At 42.9% G+C, this 25,161-nt stretch overlaps 1 long non-coding RNA gene across 1 annotated transcript; it reads left to right on the forward strand.

Moving 5' to 3' along the window:
• The first annotated feature begins 1,208 nt into the window (after positions 1-1,208).
• LOC141252996 (uncharacterized) lies at positions 1,209-24,917 on the forward strand. Its single transcript, XR_012314185.1, has 3 exons — positions 1,209-1,313; positions 8,467-8,570; positions 24,707-24,917. It is a non-coding gene; the product is annotated as an uncharacterized lncRNA (long non-coding RNA).
• The last annotated feature ends 244 nt before the right edge of the window (positions 24,918-25,161 follow it).

Consider the following 25,161-nt stretch of genomic DNA (forward strand, 5'->3'; position numbering starts at 1 on the left):
TCCCCGAGGAAATGCATAAAAAATGCTATGTAATCTGTCTGCCAGCTAATGCAATGACAATCCTGATGTGCTGTGCACATTAAGTGGAATTTTCCGCTCAGGATTTTCATTGCGTTTAAATACGCAGCATGTCCATTCTATGTAGCGTTTCTGCAGCGTTTCGAGCCCATTGACTTTACTTGAACCACAGCAAACCCCCAGGTATAAATATATTTGCGGATTTACTGCGGTTGTTTGCTGCGTATTTGACTAGTCAGTGGGTCAAATACGCTGCAAAAGCGCACATAGATTGGTACCCGGGTCGGCTGGGGAAGACTACTTTTCCCATCATCCGAACGCTGCTGTTGCTGATAACAGCAAGAGCGGAGTGGCTGAGGGGAGCAGTAGTCTCCTCAGCCGAGCCGGCATGTGAGCAACGAATGTAAAAGAAAAAAAAAAGTAGAAAAATTAAAAAACACCTATCCTCACCTGTTCGGCGTCCCCAGCTGTCCTCTCGGTGTCCTTACAATGTCCCCCAGCGTTCTGATCCCTCGGCGGCTGGCGGTACACTAACAGGAGCACGCATGCTCCCGGAAGTGTACATCGCTGCGGTGCCGGCTGAGGTCACGTGAGTTCACAGCTGGAGATCAGCTGATGAGCTCGGGACCTCACTTTACGGCGGGAAAGTAAGATCCTACTGCAATTAAAACCACCTGCGGCATAGAGGTGGCGTGCCATCAGTTTTTTCAGTTTCTATGTTTAAGCTTTGACTGAGCACTCCACCTCTATACCGCAGGTGGTTTTAATTGCAGTAGGATCTTACTTTCCCACACATAAGCAGACGGATGTCCCTTAGAGAGGTATTCACATTGGTAGGGTCCTGGTATTTTAAGAAGCGCCTTATCGCAGCTACCAGGTACACATAAATTGGCCAATTTATGCACTAAGATTTCTCATTAATTTCTATTTTCTAGAGCAGTAATGCTATTCAAATTTCATATATTTCATGTTTGCATATGTGACATGCAGAAGAAGTGCTGTTGCAGAGTGTAACATGCAGAAGTAGTGCTGTTGCTTTAAAAGCATTCAGCAACTATTAGAAGTAACACAAGCACATGAGACAGGAAGTGTTGTGCTCCAGAAGCATCTAGCAACTAGAGGGGTTAACACAGTCACAGGAGAAGGGGAGTGTTTTAGCAGATCCCCAGGAGGATTGTGGGGAAGTTGTTTACTGTCTGTCTGGAGCCAAAGAGAAAGGTGATGTGTGTTCTGCATCTGACAGAAGTTTCCCTGCAAGTGAAAAGGATTCAAGTCAGGAGTGAAGCTAAGCACAGGTCAGGTAGAGTTCCTGAACTAGCAGTGCATATATTGTCAAGCAGAAAGATAAGGACTGTAAGAAATGGTGTCACAGTGATCATCTCCCTCAGCAAACCCTCTCCCCTCCTCCATCTCACTGTGCTGTAAAGAATGCTGTGTTCATTAATGTGTCTTTGCATTAGAACTGTGCTGTCCTGTATTACTGGGAAGACTGTGAACTGCTGTGCTGCTAAGAAAACTGTACTGTTTGTCACTGGAGCCTGTTGCTCATAAGACTTAACTTGCACTGGCTGTGCGGCTTCTTATTAAATGCTACTGTTCTACCGTTTATGAGGACTCTTGTCAAGTGTGTCTGGTCAGCAACTGAAACAACCTACATGTCTGTGCCTGAGGGTCGTTACCCCTATGTGCCTGAGAGAAGCTGCAGCACATGGTCTATGGTCGCCCTGAGTAACGGTTCCCCCAAGATTCCAAAGAATTCATGTAACCTGTCTCGCCCCTATCTGAACCTAGCGGCGTGCTTGTAACACATACTTAGCGTTGCAGTGTGATGCTTTGTTTGACAGTATTTTATGGAGGAAGCGGCTCCTAGTAAGCACCTGTTCACACCTATTTCTTGTACTGGAAGTGCCGTCAGTTTTTTCTGTTTCTATGTTTAAGCTTTGACTGAGCACTCCACCTCTATGCCGCAGGTGGTTTTAATTGCAGTAGGATCTTACTTTTCCACACATAAGCAGACGGATGTCACTTACAGAGGTATTCACATTGGTAGGGTCCTGGTATTTTGAGAAACGCCTTATCACGGCTACCAGGTACACATGAATTAGCCAATTTATGCGCTAAGGTTTCTCATTTATTTCTATTTTCTAGAGAAGTAATGCTATACAAATTTCATATATTTCATGTTTGCATACTTAGCATTGCAATGTGCTGCTTTGTTTGTTAGTATTATATGTGGTGGATCCGCAAGTATTGACAACAAAAGTGCGGCAATAGAACACAGCGTTTTGGAAGCAGCAAAAATACGCTGTGTCCAAAGAGCTGCTGATTGCTGATCAGTGGGATGTAGCGGCTGTGAGCTGTCATTAAAGCCAGGGAAAATGTTTGCCTAATGGCACCTTCCTAGGCTAAAAGTAGCAGCTCTCAGCTGCCCCAGAAATTACATGAATGGAAATGCTAATGAAGATTGGGTTTATGAGATTAGCTGACACCTAGCCCTTTTGTGCAGTGATGACAAGGTGTCAATCAGACCCTTTCATTACTACACCTAATTAAAGTAAAGTAAAGAGTTAAATAAACACAAAGACAGAGTAAAACACTTTATTTGAAATACAACAGAACGTGCTCACATAGCCTGATGCTTTTTGGAGCTCTTTACTTTACTTTAATTAGGTTTAGTAATGAAAGGGTCTAATTGACACCTTGACATCACTAAACAAAATGGCTAGGTGTCAGATAAACCCAACCTCATTAGCATTCCCATTCATGTCATTTCTGGGGCAGCTGAGAGATGCTATTTTTAGCCTAGGCAAACATGTTCCCTGGCTATTAATAACAGCTCACAGCTGTTTCTTTAGCCGCTATGTCCCCACGATCAGAAACCAGCAGTGCTTTGGATGCAGCGTATTTTCGCTGCGTCCAAAATGCTATGTTCTAATGCCATACTTTTTTGTCAATACATGCGGATCCACTGCATATAATGACACTTCAATCGGTCAAAATCTGCAGCGGAGACTAGCATCTCCACTACAGAAATTGACATGCTGCTGGTGAGTTTGGGTACATGGCCACAATCAGGAGCCGCTGCGGGTTTGAAGCTGCGTGTTTATGCAGCGTCAAACCTGCAGCGTTCAGATGTTACAGCATAATGGATGGTATTTCTAGAAATCCCATGTCCACTATGCGTGCATCTGAAGCTGCGGATCACCTGTCTTTCAGGACCGCGGCATGTCAATTTCTCTTGTGGAGTCGCTAGTCTCCGCAACAGAAATTTGACCACTAGAAGGCATTGAATGCTGTAAATCTGCATGGTCCAGCGAACACATATGGATTTACCTGCATTCAATAGAACGCAGCGTTTTGGATGCGACAAAAATATGCTGCGTCCAAAGCAATGCTGCGTCCAGATTTTAAAAAATGGCGTGGGCTCCCGCGTCATTTTCATAACCAGCAGAGGGAAAGCAGACCGCTGGGGGAATGGGGGCCATTAGCTAAAAATGTTCCCTGGCTATTAATTTCAGCCTTCAGCTGTTTGCTTAGCCTTTACTGGCTAGATTACAGGGGGACCCCAGAAAAAAATTGACATAGGGTCCCCCTATAAAATCTAACCAGCAAAGGCTAAACAGACAGCTGCGGGTTGATATTAATAGCCAGGGAAGGGGCCATGGATCATGGCCCCCTTCGAGGCTAATAATATCAGCTCTCAGAAGTCCCAGAAATGGCGCATCCATAAGATGCTCCAAATCTGGCGCTTAGCCTCGCTCTTCCCACTGCCGTGTAGCAGTGGCGAGGTGGGTAATAAGGTTGAGGTTCATGTCAGCCTATATTGGCGGTTTACATGAAGCCCAGGTTAGTAATGGAGGGCGTCTATAAGTAGTAAAGGGTTTTGATGGTTTTTCAATAAACCACGTCCAGAATAAAGTATGACACGGCCAGAATAAAGTATTTTATTGAAATAAAATTACACACAGTTTTAATAATTTATTTATTATTCTCTTAATCCCCAAATCCCTCGTCTCCTCTAAAAAATCAAAAATAAAAAGCAACCATATTCCTCACCTGTGCGCCGTCATGACGTAATCCGAGTGTCCCACGGCGATCTGGGTCACTTCTACAGCAGCCACATCAATCACTGATATGACTGCTATAGAAGACAGCACTATACACTGACAGTAGTGTAATCACTCCTGCCAGTGTACATCGCTGTGCTGAAGATCAGCTGATAAGCTCCAGTGACGTCATTTACTGCCTCAGTGATGTGTGGGAAAATTCCCACACAGCACCGGTGCTGTAAACTGAGGTCCTGGAGCTCATCAGCTGATCTCCAGCTGATGAACTCCGGTGAACTCAGCCGGGAGTGCAGCGAAGTACACTGCCGGGAGCAAGCTCGCTTCCATCAGTGTACCGCCGGCTGCCGGGTGATTGGGTTACCGGGGGACATCGGGAGGACGCCGGACAGGTGAGAATAAGGTGTTTTTTTTATTTCAAATAGATTTATACTTCTTTTTTTTTTTTAAACAGCGCGCTCAAACGCTGGATCGGCTGAGGAGACTACTTCTCCCCTCAGCTGCGCCCCTCTCTCTGTTATCAGCGGGAGCAGCGATTGGATGATGGGAGAAGTAGTCTTCTTCCCCGGCCCGGGTACCATTCTTTGTGTGATTTTGCGCTGCAGAAATGCTACATAGAATGGACATGCTGCGGATTTAAACGCAATGACAATCCTGAGCGGAAAATTCCAAATCATGTGCACAGCACATCAGTATTGTTATTGCGTTAACTGGCAGAGGGATTACCTAGCGCTTTTGGTGCATTTCTGCGTGGAAAAAATGACACAAAAACGCATCAAAAACGCAGTGTTCACATAACCTTAAAGAGATTTCTTGAGCTTCTCCTATCAAACAGTAGGACCCCTCATCCCCCAATTCTGGTATGTATAGGACCCCTCATCCCCCAATCCTGGCATGCATGGCCCTCTCATCCCCCAATCCTGGTTAGCATGGCACCCCTCATCCCCCAATCCTGGTATGTATGGCACCCCTCATCCCCAATCCTGTTATGTATGGAACCCCTCATCCTGCAATCCTGGTATGCATGGCACCCTCATCCCCCAATCCTGGTATTTATGAAACCCCTCATCCCCCAATCCTGGTATGAATGGCACCTCTCATCCCCAATCCTGGTATGTATGGCCCCATCACCGCACACATAAAAAATATACACTTATATTCACCTTCCTTTCTCACCTCTGCTCCAGGGTTGCGTCCTGTTTTCCTGCTGCAGCTCATGTCAGCATCTGAGCAGCGCATGGCGTCACAGCCATACGCTCTCAGACACTGATGTGAGCTGCTGCCAGCATATTCACTCTCCTCCACGTAGAGACTATGTGCATGGAGAGGAGCGAATATGCATTCTCTTTAGTAGCAGGCAAAGTGAGCAGGGGCCACGGCTCAGCGCTCCTCTGTGCCCGCTACTAAAGAGAAATTAATATTCCCTCTTCTCCACGCCCATGGACGTGGAGAAGAGGGAGTATTCATTTCTCTTTAGCAGTGGGTACATGTGGTAGCTGCAGCAGCGGCTCCTGTGTGTGCCCCGCTCCTCCACCACTGCAACCCCCACCCAACCTATCCACCAACGGAATCTCTTTATACTCGGATATATACCAGAGTATAAGCCGAGGGGGGCTTTTTCAGCACAAAAAATGTGCTGAAAAACTAATTTTATACTCGAATATATACGGTATAATAGAAACACATTACCACTTCTGCATTTTTCACCCACTCCTGGTTTTAGCTTACAAATATTGATGGAAAATACTGATCAAATACTGACCGTGTGAACGTAGTCTTGCATTACCAATTTTGATCTGAGAATCGGATTAATATCAGACATGTCTCTGTGCTTTTGTGCGTACCACTCAGTCCAAATTAAAAAATTGGACATGAACTGCGCTTATACTATCATAGGTTTGAGTGCTATCTGTGAAAGACACTTGTATGAGAAAAACTGACATCTGAATTATCTCTAATACTCTGTTATTGTTAGACAACTAGACAACGGAAGCTTCTTGGGTAAATTACCTTATTTTTCGCTTTATAAGGTGCACTTTTTCCCCTAGATTTGGAGGGGGAAATAGGGGTGCGTCTTATAATGCGAATATACCTTACCAGCTGTGGTGGGGCAGGGTCCCAGGGACGCTGCTGGCAGCAGCGGCGGAGTGGGGCAATGCTGCAGGCCCCATGCTGGGAGGAGGGTGTGTTTGGATGTGCGAGGCTGCTGGTGTTCGTCGGTGCTGGAGCTGCGCCGACATTTTGAGAAAGCCCGAAGCCCCGCACTTACATGGTATACAATGCGGAGGACTCTGGGAAAATGGCCACCATGGGCGGCACATGCGCAGATTGAGATCTCGTTACCGAGATCTCATCTCCAGAGATCTCGGTGCTGAGATCTCAAACTGCGCATGCGCCGCCCACAGCCCCATTTTCTCGAAGTCCACCGCATTGTATACCATGTAAGTGCTCCGGGATTTCACAAAATGTCAGCTGAGTCCCTGCACCACTGAACACCCACAACATCCCCTCGCACCTCCAAACACCCCCTCCACCCAGCCTCAGGCTCACAGCATCGCCCCATTCCTGCCATGCCCAGCTTCCTGCAGCAGTCACCCTGAGACCCCGCTCTATCGTACCCACGGTAAGCAATAAGACGCATTAACTTTAAGATGCACCACAATTTTATTAAAAAAGTTTTTTCACCATTTTTCTCACCAAAATTTGGGATGCATCTTATAATTCGGTGCGTCTTATGATCCACAAAATACGGTATATATTTCCTGGAAAACCCCTGTAAATGATAACATTTCACTTGCCTGCAGTCATTACTAGGTGGAGTTTACAAAAGACAGATGTATAGATCTCTCATAAAACAACTTAGCAGGGATGAGCAAAACTTTTGAAATTTTAATTTGCCAGCTTTGCTAAATTTTCTGCAAAAATTTGATTTGTGGTGTCGATGAATAACTTATGGGACCAGACAACAGTAAATAAATTTGTGAAATCAGTCAAGTCTTAAAATTGGAGTATATTAGCAACTTTTATTTACATGTATTTTACATTTGCACACCACAGAATATGATACTACAGTACCACATCTCATCAGTGACTTTAATGTTTCCCCATGGAAAAAAGTCACTCAAAAGACAGGGCAAAAGTTTTCAGTTTATCCTCAAATATGAGCAGAGCATTGTCCAAACTCATAGACTTTCTATTGACCCCACACACCTATAAGGTGCCCATGGCAGTAGCCATGGGTGAGCTGCTGCTTCTCCACACCCTGGCACCCCACAAACAAACAGTGTCCCAGTCCATTAGTGTCGTGCTGTGAACAGTGCATTGTACTCGCTTGCAGACCGGAGTCCTCTGCTGCATCCACGTCCTTGGGTCGCGGACCAGCCGCACACACATCAGGGGACACCCGGTTCATCATAACAAGTCCAACTTTACTGGACAGTTCAAGTACATCAGTCTTTAACATGCAATATCGGGCACAGCACCCTCAAATTCCAGTTTCATCAACTCAGTACATTTCAAGCTCTTGCTTAATTAAGTTCAGTTCAGATTATCCCTACTCTTGATCATCTTGTCAGCCCCAGGGATTTCCCATCTGGCACCACAGCACTCCCGAGATCAGTTACATTTCCCTCAAGCATTACCCCGTCCGACTTCCTGTGTATGGCAGGGATTAAGGCACACTCCTCAGTGCCTAGTATGGACGATAGGCCCCAGACGTTACAGGTATGTCCCCAGGAAATCTGGTACGACCTCATGCTGCCAGAGCGATATGTACTCCATGTGCTTCCAGCCCATTGCAAACTGAACCTGAACTTCACATGAACCTCACACTTTCTCTAGCTAATCAAACCAGGAAATGCTTCCTTTTTTTTTCTTGACCTAACCCCCTCCCATGCTGAGTTGTTCCAAACATTTAACTGTATCCTGTACTATTCCTATTACTATACACTAATAAGGCCCGCCACTGCCTTATCTACCCTAATGTTCCTATCTATCATTAACTAAGAACTAAACTATGTTTTATACTTTCCCTACCCCCGAGCTGAGTGTACAAAGTTACCTTAGGCATTATCAATACAGTACCCATAAAGCAGCATCAGTACCTAAAACACTATATACATTTTACATTACATTTTACACATTTCACATCATACAATAAAACGCACTAAGACCCAAGTCAATATTTACACTACAATTGTTGTCTTCACGGGCAAGTATATGACAGTCTTTCTCACACCCTTACACACCACTCGGCTCAGGCTTGAGGATAAACTGTGTACTTCTAATCCTTTGACCAGTTTATGGGGGTTTTAAGACATGGAGCCTTTTTTTAAATAAAATTACACTTTAAGGCCCACTTAATTTGAACTTTTACTATCTCAAGTTAGAGAGCGTTGATGACTATGCATGTCCCCACTAGACAGAGGATGCTTGGACACTGAACAGGAAGTTTGGCAGCGTGATGGAGGAACAACAGAGGATCAGTAGGTGAGTGTACTTTTTTTGGTTTGTTGTGTGCATGCTGGTTTTCCAAAAAAATAAAATGGGGTAAACAAGATCAAGCTATGTACACAGGGAAATAATCACCATGATGAATCTCTCCAGTCTTTAGATTGTTATGGCTTAAATCAGAAAATGTTTCTTTTTTTTTTTTTTTTTTTTTTTTAATTATTTCATCATTTAATCCTATTTAAAATAAATCATGAAAGAATTGTGTAAATGAAGGGATGGATGATCTACTGAACTCACATAGTGCTGAAATGACAGTGATAACATAAGAGGTTCAGGAGTTAATGTGCTGGGTGGTGATTATAGAATATCTTCCATGTCACGTCAGTAGCTTCCTGAAGAATCTGTTTATATATTGGAGCTCATCCGACAAGCATGTAGACCGCTTCTCCTATGATTTCCTTGGTCTGGTTATCGGACTCCATCAAGAGTTTAGCAGACAGATTACCTATGAACAGTGACTTAAGCATTTAGATAAGCTATTAAGTAATGAGTAATTCTTGAGATACTAATAATAGAGTATCAAAAACAGATATAAAATACATTCTAGGAGGAAAAACAAAACCTCTCGCTGTGGGCAACAGGAAATATACCCAGATGGATCAGTAGTGAAGGGCACTTTATTAGATCCTCTGTACAACACATTTCATCCCGAACTGAGGCCTTCATCAGGTCAGGCACCAAAAGAAGCGTAAGCAAAGGCTTTCCTGTTTCTCCTCTTGGAATGTATTTATGCAAAGCATCGTAGGAACTGAATGCAACCTTTGATATGGACAGCATGACTTGAAGCTCTATGAACCCGGCTACTGGTCTGAGGACCAGCAAGAGAGAATAGAGCCTTTGCACAACTCACCTATTCATTGATTTTTCAGAACTTCTTAAATAGACACTCTTTATACGTAGGTGTTGCCCTTCTCTCTCTTGTGTTCCTCAGTATTTCTTACTTCTTGTGTGGGTCCAGAAATTCTGAAAATCATATATAAATTATAACCCCTATTTTATACGTATCATTTGATAGCTACTATTAGGAATCACCAATTATCAATTAATTCATGAATTAAAATCAAATATGTAGCTTGCCTATTGGAGACCAAAAATAGCACACAGTGGAGGACCATGTTACATATTTGTGGCCCAGAAGTTTGAAGTTTTCCTTTTATTTTTAATTGATACTAACAGGAGATTATCACAATTTAGGTGACTCTTAGAGACCTGTTGACAATTCCTGTGTATAGTGACTGACATCACATCCTCTTATGATACTATGGGAAAAACTTGGATATCATAAGAGAAGGAGATCCAGAGGTTTCTGATCATCATGCATGGTGCTTCCACTACAAAATGCCTGTGAAAGAGGACCTGACCCCAGGTCAAAAATAGCCAGTGTTTGCTCTTTTTTTTACTTTCCGCTACTCCGCTCTTCCATTTTTTTTATTATTTAGATTTTTTTTCTAAATACATTATATGGTTTCACCCTCTTGGTAAAGACCAGCACTGAATAAAAATGTCCATTTCTCTGGAACTGTATGGAAGATTTAGAAAAAGAAATAAATAAAAATACCCAATATACTCAAGGGAGAACCAGCTGTAACATAAGAGCAAAAACTTGCCACTTTGGGCCTGGTGCCATATCCATTTTAAATAACCCTGAAGAGATGAATGGTAGAGTTTGTAAAAGGAAACACAAAGGATAGACAATTAATGTTTTCTAAGGCCAAGACACATAGTTGCATACCAATACAGCAGTGACAAACACACGTTTGTATGGGGGATCTTACCGTGTTATTAATGTTTCCTTGGTCCACTTTCTTGGCATGGTGTACCCCTGTATGATCGCTGTACTCACAGGAACAGGAAAGGTCATGGTTGTTGGAAACAGATTTTTCTTTACTGAAGATCTTGAACAGTAAGGATGTGTGACTTGACTTACTGATTTGGTGCAGATTCAAATCTGCAGCATGTCAATTCTTTCAGCGTTTTCGCAGCGTTTTTTCACCCATTGACTTTAATGAAGTCAGTCAAAAATGCTATAAAACCTGAGGTATAAATATGATTGCGGATTTGCTGTGCTTCTGTAGTGTTTTTGCTAAAAGAAAAAAGCAGGGGTGTTAATAAAAGGAAAAGGAAGTAATGTCACCAGGAGGAAGTGGAAGCTCCACCATTTTGTGTGTATAGATGAGTATGTGTCTGTGTGTATATATACATACAGTGGCGACCAAAAGTTTAGCTTTTTTTTAAAAAAAAGTGTGATGTCTTCTGTCTGGTTGTTGTGATGCCATTTCCCTGGTGATTTTAGTAAACTGGAAGCAAATGGTTGTCAGTTATAAGGACGAAAATTGTGTTTGACATTGTTTTATCCCTTTATGTGTTAGTTTTCAACATTTGCTGGGCCAAATGTTTTACATACAATTTTTTTATGTGTGTCTTTTTACTTTAAAACATGGCAAAGACAAAGCCAAACTTATCACCAGATGTCAGGAAGCTTATTATTCTGAGAGTGAAGTCAGGCAAAAGCCAGAAAGGGGTAGCTATGGAAGTCAACTGTTCTCAGAATCAAGTGTCATGTATAATAAAGAAAGAAAAAGATGGTTATGGTACAGCTGACAAACCTAGAATTGGACGACCACAGAAAACTTCCTCCAGAGTTGATCATATTATTAAGAAAAAGTCATCTTATGTTCATAAAAGTGCTGTACAGATTTTGCACGAAATGAACGAAGAATATGGGATTAACCCCTTCGCGACCTTGGGATTTTCCATTTTTGCATTTTCGTTTTTTGCTCCCCTTGTTCCCAGAGCCATAGCGGTTTTATTTTTTGGGCAATATGGCCATGTGAGGGCTTATTTTTTGCGGGACGAGTTGTACTTTTAAACGCCATTACTAGTTTTACCATATCAGGTACTGGAAAACGGGAAAAAAATTCCAAATGCCGTGAAATTGCAAAAAAAAATGCAATTCCACAGTTTTTTTTTTTCTTTCCATGTTCACTGGATGCTAAAACTGACCTGCCATCATTATTCTCCAGGTCATTACGAGTTTGCAGATATCAAACATGTATAGGTTCTTTTTTATTTAAGTGGTGAAAAAAAAATCCAAAATTTGCTAAAAGAAAAAAAAATGGTGCCATTTTCCGAGACCCGTAGCGTCTCCATTTTTCGGGATCTGGGGCCGGGTGGGGGCTTATTTTTTGCGCGCTGGGCTGAAGTTTTTATTGATACCATTTTGGGGTAGATCTTATGTTTTGATCATCCGTTATTGCATTTTAGTGCAATGTTGCGGCGACCAAAAAAACGTAATTCTGGGATTTGGAATTTTTTTCTCGTCACGCCTTTATACCGATCACATTAATTCTTTTTTTATATTGATAGATCGGGTGATTCTGAACGCTTGCGGTACCAAATATGTGTATGTGGGGTTTATTTTTTATTATTTTATTTTGAATGGGGCAAAAGGGGGGTGATTTAAACTTTTAGATTTTTTTAATTTTTTTTTATATTTTTAAAAACATTTTTTTTAAACTTTTTGCATGCTTCAATAGTCTCCATAGGAGACTAGAAGCAGCAACTGTCTGATCGCCTCTGCTACATAAAGGTGATCAGCAGATCACCTCTATGTAACAGAAATGCTCCTGTACTATGAGCGCCGACCACTAGGTGGCGCTCAAAGCAATCAATACATGACAACCACTGGGGTCTGCTGCAGACCCAGGGTTGTCATGACCACCCATCGGTGACCCGCGATCACGTGACGGGGTCACCGATGGGCGGGGCTAATGCCATGCTTCCAGCGCAGCTATGTTAAATGCCGCTGTCAGAGATTGACAGCGGCAATTGACATGTTAACAGCTGCGGGTGGATTGCGATTCCACCCTCGGCTGTTGCGGGCACATGTCAGCTGTAATAATCAGCTGACATGTGCCCGGTTCAGTGCAGGCTCAGCGCCGGAGCCCTCACTGAACCAGGGGTGATGGCCTGAGGCATTCTAATACGCCTTGGGCCAGTAAGGGGTTAAAGTGAGTCTCCAAACTGTGGTGCGACGGCTAAGAGCAGTAGGGTTGAATGCACGAGTTCCAGTCAAGAAGCCTTTCATCTCTGCAAAGAACCGGAAGGTCCGACTAGAGTTTGCCAAAGAACACAGCCAGTGGAAAGACAGATTGGTCTAAGGTATTATGGTCGGATGAATCTAAGTTCAATCTGTTTGGTAGTGATGGCAAGCATTATATATACCCCCCCAATTTGAAAACGTAATGATGTAAGGAACCAAACACCTACAGTGAAACATGGTGGTGGCAATGTCATGGTTTGGGGCTGCTTTTCTGCATCTGCCATTGGCCCTCTGCATAGAATTGATGGAAATATGAATGCTACCATGTACAAGGATATACTGGAGAATGTAATGCTGCCACATGGTAAAACCAAAGTAGGCAGGGGATGGAAACTCCAGCAAGACAATGATCCTAAGAACACATCCAATTTAGTCAAAAATTGGTTAGCAAAGAAAAATGTTGATCTGTTGCAATGGTCAAGCCAATCACCTGATTTAAACGCTATAGAGCACCTTTGGGATGAGTTAGGGTGATGAGTTCAGGCTCATACCCATGGCAATAAAGATGAATTGTCTGCAGATTTGCAAATGGAATGGAGCGAGATCCCTCAAGATGTCTTGCATACCCTAGTGACTTCAATGCCCCGTCAGTGTGGTGCAGTATTTAATGCAAGAGGTTATGCTACAAAATACTAAGTTATGGCATTGTAAACAATGCATTACTCTCTATGTTGTGATCAATAAATAGTATATGCAAAACTTTTGGCAGTCAGTTTTCTTTAATTAAATGACCATACCTATATTCAAAAGCATTTTGGTTAGACTTAAGGTCTTGCATGATGACAATTTCATGAACTTTCAATTCATCACCATCATTCATTTTATTATGCATTTGGATGAATAAAGGAATGGAATCATCTCTTTGGTGCCTTGGAAACGATTTGTCTTTGACTTCTTCAGCTTTCATCATGGTAACTACTGTAGTATAGGGGGAGGGGCAGTACAGCTGAGCCAATAGCACTATGAGAGGAGAGCTGATAGAAGTGTCTGTAATGACACAAAGCTCAGCTGTTTTTCTGCACTTTCTCCCACACTGACTGCCACACAGCATGGTACTCCTTTCATGCCCCCCACTTTACTGCCCCAAACAGTATAATGTTCCACAGTAGATTCCCCCCACAAACAGTATGAATCCCCCACACACAGTATGATGCACACACATCTCCCAATACAATATGATGCCTCTACACACAGTATGATGCCCCCACAGCTCCCCTCAAACAGTATGATTGCCCTTCAGAACATTCCACCTACACAATATAATGCCTTCACATCCCCACACATGGTATGATGCCTTCACAGCCTAATGCACTGTATGATGCTCACACAGCTTCCAAATTAATATGATTGTGAAGACACGGGGTCTTCCGTGGGCATAACACTACTCAGTCAACACAGGCTGAGGGTAAAACATTGTGGCAATACTTTATTGAACTACCAAACAGACAATAAACATAGAGAACAGTTCCAGCAAACACCCAAGATGGTGCAAAATTACACAGTCTCACCCGTCCGCTGGCCCGTCGGGAATAGAGCAGCTGCGACTTTGGGACTTCCAGGACCAACTTCCTCAATCAATGGCACCCCTTTTTGGTTGGACACCCACAGAGATGAGGTAGTGGCAAACTTAGGAAGCTGACAGTTCATTAGGGTACAAGGCCAGGAGACCCGAGGGTCCCACCCAGGCTTCTCCGAACATATCCATGGAACCAGGTGACCGTATGGTCGCAACCTGGCTTTTTCCGAGAGTATCCATGGTTTCCAGGTGATCGGAGGGTCCCAACCTGGCTACTCCAAAAATATCCATGGGGCCAGGTGACCAGATGGTCCCAACCTGGCTTCTCCGAACATATCCTGGAACCAGGTGACCGGAGGATCACAATCCTGGCTTCCCCAAACATCTCCATGGGGCCAGGCGATTGGATGGTCCCAACCTGGCTTTTCCGAACATATCTCTGGGACCAGGTGACCGGATGGTCACAATCCTGACTTTACCAAACGTCTCCATGGGGCCAGGTGACCGGATGGTCCCAACCTGGCTTCTCAGAACATATCCATAGGACCAGGTGACTGGAGGGTCACAATCCTGGCTTCCCCAAACGTCTCCATAGGGTCAGTGATGGTCAATGGAGAAGATCTGTATCCCTTTAGCTGGGGCCGGGGTCCCCTAAGCTGACATCCTGTAAAGTCAAATCTGTATCCCTCTTGATGGAGCCATGTGTCCTAGCTGCTATACTGAAAAGTCTTTTGCAGTACGAGAGAAATCCCTTTTTATATTTACATCTGTGGCTCAGGTCATCATTCACAGGTCAGAGGGAAAGAACGCAGGGGCTCTTTGAGCATTTAATCAATTTGCACAGTTTGTATCCCACTGCTTCTGCAAGTCAACAAACCAGCTGGCCTAGTACAATATGTAATTAGTATATTAGCAAATATCATTGTTCAAAGACCCTGAGTCGCTGTCTTTCTTAACTCACCAAAGAAAAACACATACATTCAAAAGTCAACATAGAGATAATAGTTTATTTCTCCTGGCCTACTGAATTTAGACGTCTGGATAATTAAGATTAAAAGCCGTATCGTCACATTGATCCCCCATATTAATTATCCAGACGTGATAGGCTTCCAATCATCCTTTTCCACTTATTGGGGAAAATCCATCAGTATGTCTTTAACCACAGACATGAATGTAACAGGTCTCACCTTCATGAGAACCAAATTTTGTATCATCCAGTTTCCATAGAGCATATTCCATGTCTTCATTGTGAATAAACACCACAAGTAATTGACGAGAACCGACTCGTATCCATTGCATCCACATATGGAGTCCTCTGCATCCTGTGGTTCCTGTATTAAATCTGATCGAGTGTTGGTGGCCTGGTATTCAATCCGTTGAAGCTGGCACAGCTTCTTTAGTTGCCATTTCTTGTTGCTGCTGTATATCCTCTCCGGTCCTCCTCCTAAGGCTGGGCTGATAGGGTTGGACATGGTAGCGTCCGAAACCTGCTGTGTATGCCTCACTTATGGTCTGCTGGGTCTGTTAATATGCCTCCCTGGTTATGGAGCCCCTGGAAAGCGTCTGGAAACACCAGTCCCCTGCAGCTCCCCGGATCAGCAGAGCTGAGTAGTATCCCACTGTTGCGACCAAATGTGAAATACAAAAATTCGAAAGTCAACATAACGATAATAATGTATTTTTCCTGGCCTACTGAATTTAGACGTCTGGATAATTTAGATTAAAAGCTGTGTCGTCACAATGATGTCCACACAGCTCCCTATATAGTATGTTGTCCCCACAAACCCACACTAAGTATTATGTGAGCAAAGCCCCACAAACAGTATGATGGCCCCCAAAGCTCTCACACATTATGATTCTCCCACAGCTACTCACAAATAGTTTGATGCGCCAGGAACTCCTCACAGACAGTATGATGACCCCATAGTACATTCTCCCCACACAGTATGATGTTCCCACAGTCTATATACATAGGAAAACAATGTTTACATTTTTCTAGTTCTTAAATAACATCTTAAAACGCTTGTAACAAAAAATTTATCCTAATATATTTCAAATTTGATTCTGTACTCTGAGTCCAGGCCTCTTGGATTTTCACAAACCTAGGCCTTGTAATAGGTAGCGGTTTTAATATTTCTACTGCCCCTACCAAAGAATTTTACCCCCATAAAACGAATCAAAGGAGGGCTCACTATATTATGGGGAGAAACAAATATGGAAACCTAGTTGATCATTATTGGAAGCAACACTTTGACTATCCTGGGCATAAATCAATAATTGTAGCCAGCTTAAAGTATTTTTTCTCATTAGTTTACTTTATTCCAGAAGGAACATGTCACTGCCAATGGCGTCAACTGAATTTATGGCTTTCTGGTCTATAAACACAAATGGTCATATGATCATTAGTGAAGTGTGAATATTTTAACATTATTATTTTTTAGCATAATAAGTTATTGAATTTATTTTCCTTACTTTTGCCTCCAAAAGTGAACAGAACCTGAACATATTCTATGATAAGCAAATATGAAATGATGTCATGCTTTTAAAATTTCCATTCATTAGCACTTGCAAATGGTCACTGGTTCTTGTAATGTCTTAATCCTAAGGATCAGCACCGAGAACAACAGCTGAGTTGTGTTTTACTTAACAATTATACGTCACTGCGATAATGTAGCTTCTTCTAGACTGCTGGCCTAATGAGTCATGGTGTCATTGCTTTCACTGTCTTTTTTTGGCCAACACACTAACTCTGCCTTGTCCCTCGCTGGGAGAATTTTTCATAGCAGCTAAAAGCCCAAAGCAGCTCCCAGCTATCAGGCTATCAGGTAATTGGTCACCCTGGGACTTTCACTAGGATGTGATCCCTGCCTCCACCCCATTGTCTTCGTGGCACGCTGTGATGTCACACACTCATTACCAAGGAGAGGTCAGAGTCAGACTTTATGTTTTTCACTCTGTTTATTTTATTTGGGCAAAAATCCACACACTCCGGAGGGACTTCACATCGTCAGCAGCAGGCTATGTAAATCCAGTACATCCTACATGTGGTCAGTGGGGTCAAGGCTATCTGTCAGTGCTTTCATTAGCATCATGAAAGCAAAATGCATTATTTTATTTAAATTGAGATCATAAAGGCATTCATTTATAACACTGTGAAGATAAACAAAGCAAAAAGTCAAAGTGCACATCACCAATGAACTGAAATGAGTTGTAAAGAATTAGAAGAATTCTAAAACAAAATGTTACTTTCTTTCAGCTTTTGGGGAGAATTAATTCTCAGTAAAGGGAATCTTTTTACTACCTCACCTGAGAGCAGCATGATGTAGGGGCAGAGACTTTGATTCCAGTGATATATCACTTACTAGGCTGCTTGCTGCAGTTTTGGTAAAATCACTGTTTTATCTACTGCCAATCTACCAGTTCTCTAAATGCTGAGCTCTGTATAACCCCGCCCACACCACTGATTGGCAGCTTTTTGTGTACACTGTGCATAGTTAGAAAACTACCAATCAGTGTTGGGGGCGGGGTTATACCGAGCTCATGAAAATGGAGGACTACACGGCAGCAGGTTTACTAGTCCTATCATGATAATCTGCTGATAAAACTGTGATTATGTTAAAAGTACGCTAAGCAGCCCAGTAAACTGACACATCACTGAAATCAGGGTCTGTGTCCCTACATTATGCTGTTCTCAGATTAGATGTAAAAAACCTGGTGACAGATTCCCTTTAAGGCGATTAGCTGAGTTTATAGTCTCACTAGCAATGTTCCATTGGAGAAACATGCAAATTAGCTCTCTTCAGGAAGGAAAGAGGACTATCCTGCTAGTGCCATATTATGGAGATTTCTACCCTGGAAGTAAATGTTTGACTTGTTATAAAGCTTTGCTAAAGAATTATGCTTTGACTGACAGGTTAGCTGCTTCCAATAGATAGCACTAGTGAGATTGTTTTCTTCCTGGAGGGAAATAATTTGCTACTTTTTTCTACAGACAGCACCACACCTATCTTTGGGCGGTGTGGTTCTGCTAATCAGCTTTATAGAAGTGAGAGGACATACTATTGATGCTACCTATGCAGTTACATGAGTGCAAAAATAAGTGGGCCGACTTCCACCTCCGAATCAGCTTCTATCATAGATATACTGTATTATTAGACCGCAAAGAGCCCATTTACTATTCGTGCACAGGAGCCTTCTTCTGTGTTCACCCCTGGAGAGGGGTCTGAGCTGCAGCACCACCCAACTGATGGATAGATGTGGCATTGCAAAAAATCAAAAATCATTATATTTTTTAATCACGTAACCCCCCCCCCCCACACACACACACACACACACACACACGCATCTTTAACATTGTTCATGCTGTGTCCTGGGTCCTCAGTACTATATATGTAGATTGAGAGATAAGAAATCTAGTAATTTCCTTATGGAAAGTAAAGATTCATAAACAGCCAATAATGAGCTGTATTTTGAGGAGAAACACAGTATTTATATGGATGTGACGTTAGACCTCTGGAAATGTCTGGACTCCATTTATGTATCTGGTTAGAATGTTCCTATATCATAAATATCATTTTAGCCTAATACTTGGCCAATGGAAATATTAAAAGGGCTCACTGGTTAGCAAACACATTTTCATATACTGTGAGTCACATGGGTGGTCCCGCATTCAGGCTCATTATTTTAGATAATAATAGCATCTCTATATGACCTCAACTGTTGGTCAGTATCATGATTTTAATGGGGCCTGTGTAATTCTACATTTCACCAGTGGTGGCACTGCTGCAAATTTAGAAATCATCACTGGGGATTCCACCACTGGAACACTACGTGAGTAGTTTGTCAGAAGAAACTACAATAATAAAACAAAATAATAAGATTGTCCAAGACACAAAGATATTTCCTTTAATAACAATGTATTTGTTTATTTTGTAAAGGATGTGAACCCCACAGTGACGTCTTAACTATCTCAGAGGAGACATCATGAATTTGGCATGTCAAGCACGTGGCAACATTACATAGTGCTGTTACTTCTTGCAAATATCGAGGAACATGAAGGGGGAATAAGAGCTGAGACTCTACCTAGGGAAAGGCTTGTAGCTGTCCCGACTCTTTATATAGGATAGCAGGATATTTATATACAGGAGCATTAAGCTGCACATTGAGTGATGCGAGCGGCACTAATAGGGGGCATGTCCTCACTGTATATACTATAGGGGGGTTGTATCTATACTTCATAAAGGGAGCATATGGCTGCTCTCAGGGACACATGAAGCTGATAGTTGGAATAGTAGAAGTGATAGTCTGTGTTCACACGTTGCAGAAAATTTCTGCTGCGGATATGGTCACAAATCCACAACAAATCCGCATGTTACTTGCAGATTTCTTTGCAGATTTAGCTGCTAATTAGTATTAATTAAAATAAAAACACCAATGACAATCCACATAAAAATGAGCATGCTGCAGGTTTGAAATCCGCCCCATACTTTCATTTACATGCAACTTTTTTTCCGCAACATGAAAAGTCCATTTAGTTGTACTGTACTGTACATTTCTGCGGATTTGCAGTGCAAAATACGCACCGTAAATCCATGATGTGGGAACTTGGCCTTTCATGCTTTCTGTAGCTGTAACTCTTAGGGCAGGTGGAGACAACTGTATTTTCGGTCTGATTGTGATCCAAGAAAACATCAGATCCCACTCAGACCAGTGCTGTTCAATGGGGCCATGCACATATCCAAGGAGAAAATCGCTGCATGCCCAAGTTTGATCCGATATTCGCATCACACTTAGCCATGCAAGTCAATGAGTCTGGGGAAAACCTTAGACTGCACTCGGATGTTATCTGAGTGCAGTCCGATTACCACGGAAGTGAAGAAGATAGAGATATTTTTTTTCTCCATTTTCTCCTCATCTGAAATAATCGGATCACACTATGCGCACAGTCTGATCAGAGTTTGATCAGAATGTGATTTACATAACCAGCCCACTTCTCTCGGATGAGAGAATACACGGTCGTCTTCATCTGCCCTTAAAGGGAATCTGTCAGCAGGTTTTTACTACCTCATCTGAGAGCAGCCTGATGTAGGCCAGTATTTCCCAAACCTCATCCTCACAGCCCCCAAACAGTTCATGTTTTCAGGATTTTCTTAGCATTGTACAGATGAAAGAAACTGTGACAATGTCTACTGTCTTAATAATAAGGAAATCCTGAAAATATGACTTGTGGTGGCCATGAGGACTGGAGTTTGGGAAGCAAAAACTTCATGTAGGCAATGATGTAGGCAAAGAGGCCCTGAATCCAACAATGTATCACTTAGGCCACGTTCACATGTTTAGTATTTGTAGAGTTTTTTACATCAGTATTTGAAAGCCAAAACCAGGAGTGGAACAATTGATCCGCCCCCAGAGCCGTGGGGTACTCGGCGTGTGGGCCTATGGATGCTGGTGGGGGATATCACGGTGGCTGGCCCGGTCCGTGGCCCAGGGCGGTCAACAAAAGGAAAGGGGTTTTTGGGTTTATATGGGGTTTTGGAATAGTTTGTGACGCCACCTGTGGTGCCTGGTAAGGTCTACCAGCGCTGCGGAGCAGTCCTCTGAGGCAGATGTTAGGGCAGCTTATGATGGAATGGCTCCCCACAGGTGGAGCGAGCCTCAGGGCAGCGTGGGGAAATGGATGGTGGTACAGGTGAGAGACGGCAGGACGGTTCAGGGAGAAATGACAGACACTCACACGGGGGTTCGCTTCGGTACCTTTACTGGTGTAGATGCAGGTATTGTCCAGGGTACTCGGTACGCAGGGTGCACTTCTGGACTCTCCCCAGTGAGCGAGTATAGGGCCTCCTGATCCGTTGCTTTCACTTGCTAAGATTCTTACCTGCCTGGAGCTAGGCCTGGCTTAATTACTGTCTCTCTCTCTCTTGCACCTGCTGACCTGGTGATAGGGCATTCTCTTTGTGATCACTCTCCCTGGACGCTGGGGCCTCCGTGATTCCTAGCCCTGGTACTGTAGTCAGCGTTGGTCGACCTTGGATTTGTAGTCCTCCAGGTATCCGGTAGTCCCTACTGGGTATAAAGGGACCCTGTAGGCACGGACCCGGGGTCCGGTGTATAGTTCGGGGTGAGCCTGGTACGCTCCTCTACCCCCTCTTTACTTCTTCTCCCCTCTCGCCTTCGGCCACACTCAGGGCCCTCACTAGGCTTCAGTGCGCGCTGTAGGCCTGAACTTGCCTCACACAGCAGCCTGCGTGCTGCTCTCAGCGTCAGCACGCTCTCAGACTCCTGACTGAACTCTGCACTGACTGACAGCCTGGCTCCACCCTCCATATACAGTATATATATCCCTAACGGGCTATCTCTGGTGGTCTGAGGTGGTAGGGTGGAGGTGTGTGAATGTGTGAGGGCCTCTTGTGGAGAAGTCCATCCATGCACCCTACTGGGTTCTGTGGCACTTGTGCGTAGCAGGGCGCCACACAATCAGAGGAAAAGTATAATAGAAACACATGCACCACGTTTTCACCCACTCCTGGTTTTGGCTTACAATTGCTGAGTTAAAATACTGACTAAATACTGAACATAAGTACGTGGTCTTAGATGTAGCATGAAGCAGAGCTGAGAAAGCTAACCCCGCCCACACCAGGCTCTGTATATACATTGTCTATTGGCAGTGAGCTACTTATCACAGGAGGGGGAGTAGTGGGACCAGTGCTCACAAGGCCAGCTAGTAACAGCAATGATAATGTCCTAGTGAGAAAATCTTCACTGTAGCGAAACAACAGAACACAGCCTGATAAGTGACACATGGCTGAAATGTGTGTTTTAGCCCCTAACTTATGCTGTGCTCAGATTTCATGGCAAAAACCTGCTGACAGATTCCCTTTAAATTCAGCCATTTCCATATACCTACCATATTGGAAAGTGACCGCACATGTGACAACCTCTCACCGGTTAAAAGAACTGATGTTTATGGCTGCACGTGAGCCTCCAATGAAGCAGTTATATGACCACGAGAGAATTTTACTTATTCTCAATATCATTTACGATATTATCTCTACTTCAAAATAATACACTGCAAGACTGATGGACACCGCAATGTACTATTATGTTTCTTCTGCCATTCAGCTTGTGTCTCTTTTAGCATCAAGTATTTCTACAAGTTTCCTCCTACTCTGTTTTGTTTCTATAACACCCATCATTAAATTACAAAGTCACACAATAGACTGGGAAGAAAACACAGACAAAAATGGGTAGTAGACGGAACGCAAATATTTGTGTTAGACCAAACTTTGGCGGTGGAGGTTTCAGTAAAAAAAAATTTGAAATTCTGTAAAAGGAAAGTGTATGAGTATTTCTACTAGATAGTGTATCTCCTGTAAAAACAAGACTCTGTAGTTGAGACTGCCTGGTGTTTATTGTTATTAGTGTCTTTTAACTTCTTATCAGCATTGTTTTGGCTACTTTGCTATTTCTTGAAAGCCAAAATTCCTCGATGTAGAGTGAATTGGCAAACTTATAGAGATTAGAAATGGACATGAAGCAATTACAGCAATTATTATACTAATGAATAGAATTTCAAAGTGGGCAAAACTGCAAATTAATATTCTGCACTGGAATAATCAGCCAAAATCACATTGCTGAGGTGACTATTTTTATAGCTATAAAAACATCTCTCCATACTGACCTCAAAGGTATAGTTGTGACACCAAGTGCTTATAGCTTGAATGAATCGGTTTGATGCGACTGGAATTCATCTTTTAGTTCGACAAAAAAATCAAACTTTCCTGAGTCTTAATTTTTGTTGATTCACTTTGCGCAAATATAGCAAAATGGAGGCCAGACAGCTGCCATATTGCTGATCTGTAAAGGGCCAGGTAAGGGGTGAAAAAATTAATGATACTGTTTACTACTCACCTATCCCACGGTCATAGCGCACCATCCAGTCACCTGTGCAGCTCCCTCCAGCCTCTTATTTTCCTCTCTGTGGCACAAAATGGCCTCTTCTTCCATCTTTACTCTGCGCCATAACTTCTAACACTAAGTAGGCCACTCATCGTAATGTCACAAAATCTATAGCCTGAGGCCTAGTCAGCACCTCGGGAAATGCACTTCATGAGGTCAGAAGTAGAGATGAGCGAACCTGAACTGCAAAGTTCAAGGTTGCTGAACTCCAAACACAGACTTATCCTGGAAGTCCGTTTTACATTTCGGGAGTTTGGGGAGGGGAGAGAGAGAGAGATTTTTCAGCTCCAAAGTTCAGGACCCCATTGATTTCTATGGGGGCTAGGTTCAAGTTTGGATACAGTTCTGGTACCCATTCCGAACTTTGGACTAAAGTTCGATCGAACCCGACAAACTCGCTCATCCCTAGTCAGAAGCCAACTCTGTGCTGGAAGGCCTAGCACAGAGTAAAGATGGAGGAAGAGTACGTTACATGCTGTAGAGCAGTGGAGGGACATGTGAGCAAAAAGGGTTTTATATTTTTTTTTCACCTTAATCTTCACAAACTTTGAGGTCTGGTGAGACCGCAGAACATAAACATAAGGTTAGGGTCACAGCACCATATTTCTTCTCATCCGATAGAATCAGGCTGATTATGTTAATCACAGTCTAACCACACTCTGATCAGAGTTTGATCAGAGTGTGATCATAGTGTTATACGATTTTCTCAGATGAGCAGTAGATGGAAAAAAAAATTCTCCATCTTCTCCATTCTGTCAGGCCGCGGAAATTGGACTGTATTCAGATGTCAATGACTTGCATGGCCGAGTGTGACCCGATAATCAGATCCAACTCAGACATGCTGCCATTTTTCACTCGGCAGAGAAAATATCGGACATGTGCAGAGCCCCAAAAAACAACATAGGTCCGTATGCGATCCAATGTTTTGTTGGATCGCAATCAGACTACAAATATGGTCGTCTCTTTACAAGACCTAAGGCCCATTCATTTGCATCATGCATTTCCTGACCAAATTTGTGCAAATTGCCAAAAGTTGAATTTTGTCAAATTTGCTCATTACTAGTGGAAATACTGTAGTTATGACAGTTACGACTGTCCTGATATGGCCGTCTCTTAGTGTTTGTTCTAACATTTTGGGTTCTCAGCATCTGTAGGTGTGACTCGTTGGACATTCATTTATGAATTGGGCTGCGCAGAGGATGGCAGATCGACCGGTAGGCTTATAACTGAGTGTGTCATTTGCAAATTTTTGCTGGCTAAAGTTCAGGGGTGTCCAGTGGGGTACAGTTATTACCGCAGGTGGCAGCGTTTTGTCACAGATCTTTTCTATAATAATTTAGAGGGAAACAAGGAATTTGCTTGCGATTGAGAAGACTCCCAAGCTGCTCAACGTGCGTTTATCATGATAATTTATGGCAAATTTCGGCATTGCTGCCAGACATCAGATATTTAAAATGTACATCAGGGATTAGTTGTTAGCGAATTGTGTAGACTTAAATGCCATTAGAAATAACATTTTCATTTTGGTTTTTCTAGACAGAGTGGACGGTGTTTTCGTTTTGCTCATGGGGGATGCTTAAACAGTCAAGTACATTTCCTGGCTTCCTCCCTTGAGAGAATAAGGATGGCCCACTGGATGAACATACTAAATGGCCTTAACAGAGGCAGAGGATGTAGGAATAATCAGGGCAAAGATTCTATATGATAAACTATATTCAAATTAAATAAATCTTTGACCAATCCCAAATTCTAGTTTTATGTTTTCATTTAGAATAAGGTAATAGACAAGTAAAATAAGTTGATGATGTGATACCAGCAATCCTAATTAAATGTGTTTGTTGGGGTTTGTGCCCACCTTACTGATTTGTCTACTTTTTTCTAAGATCAAATGTTAGGTTTACTATGGAAATTTCCATCTTATGTATCTGAATGTGGTTATTTCGCAGCATGCATATGGATGTACTGAAGCCCTGATCAGATAAATGTCTGCA

This window comes from Phyllobates terribilis, unplaced genomic scaffold (assembly GCF_046119375.1).
Source record: "Phyllobates terribilis strain yellow unplaced genomic scaffold, ASM4611937v1 Scaffold_2__4_contigs__length_985480577, whole genome shotgun sequence".
NCBI classification, from domain to species: Eukaryota; Metazoa; Chordata; class Amphibia; order Anura; family Dendrobatidae; genus Phyllobates; species Phyllobates terribilis.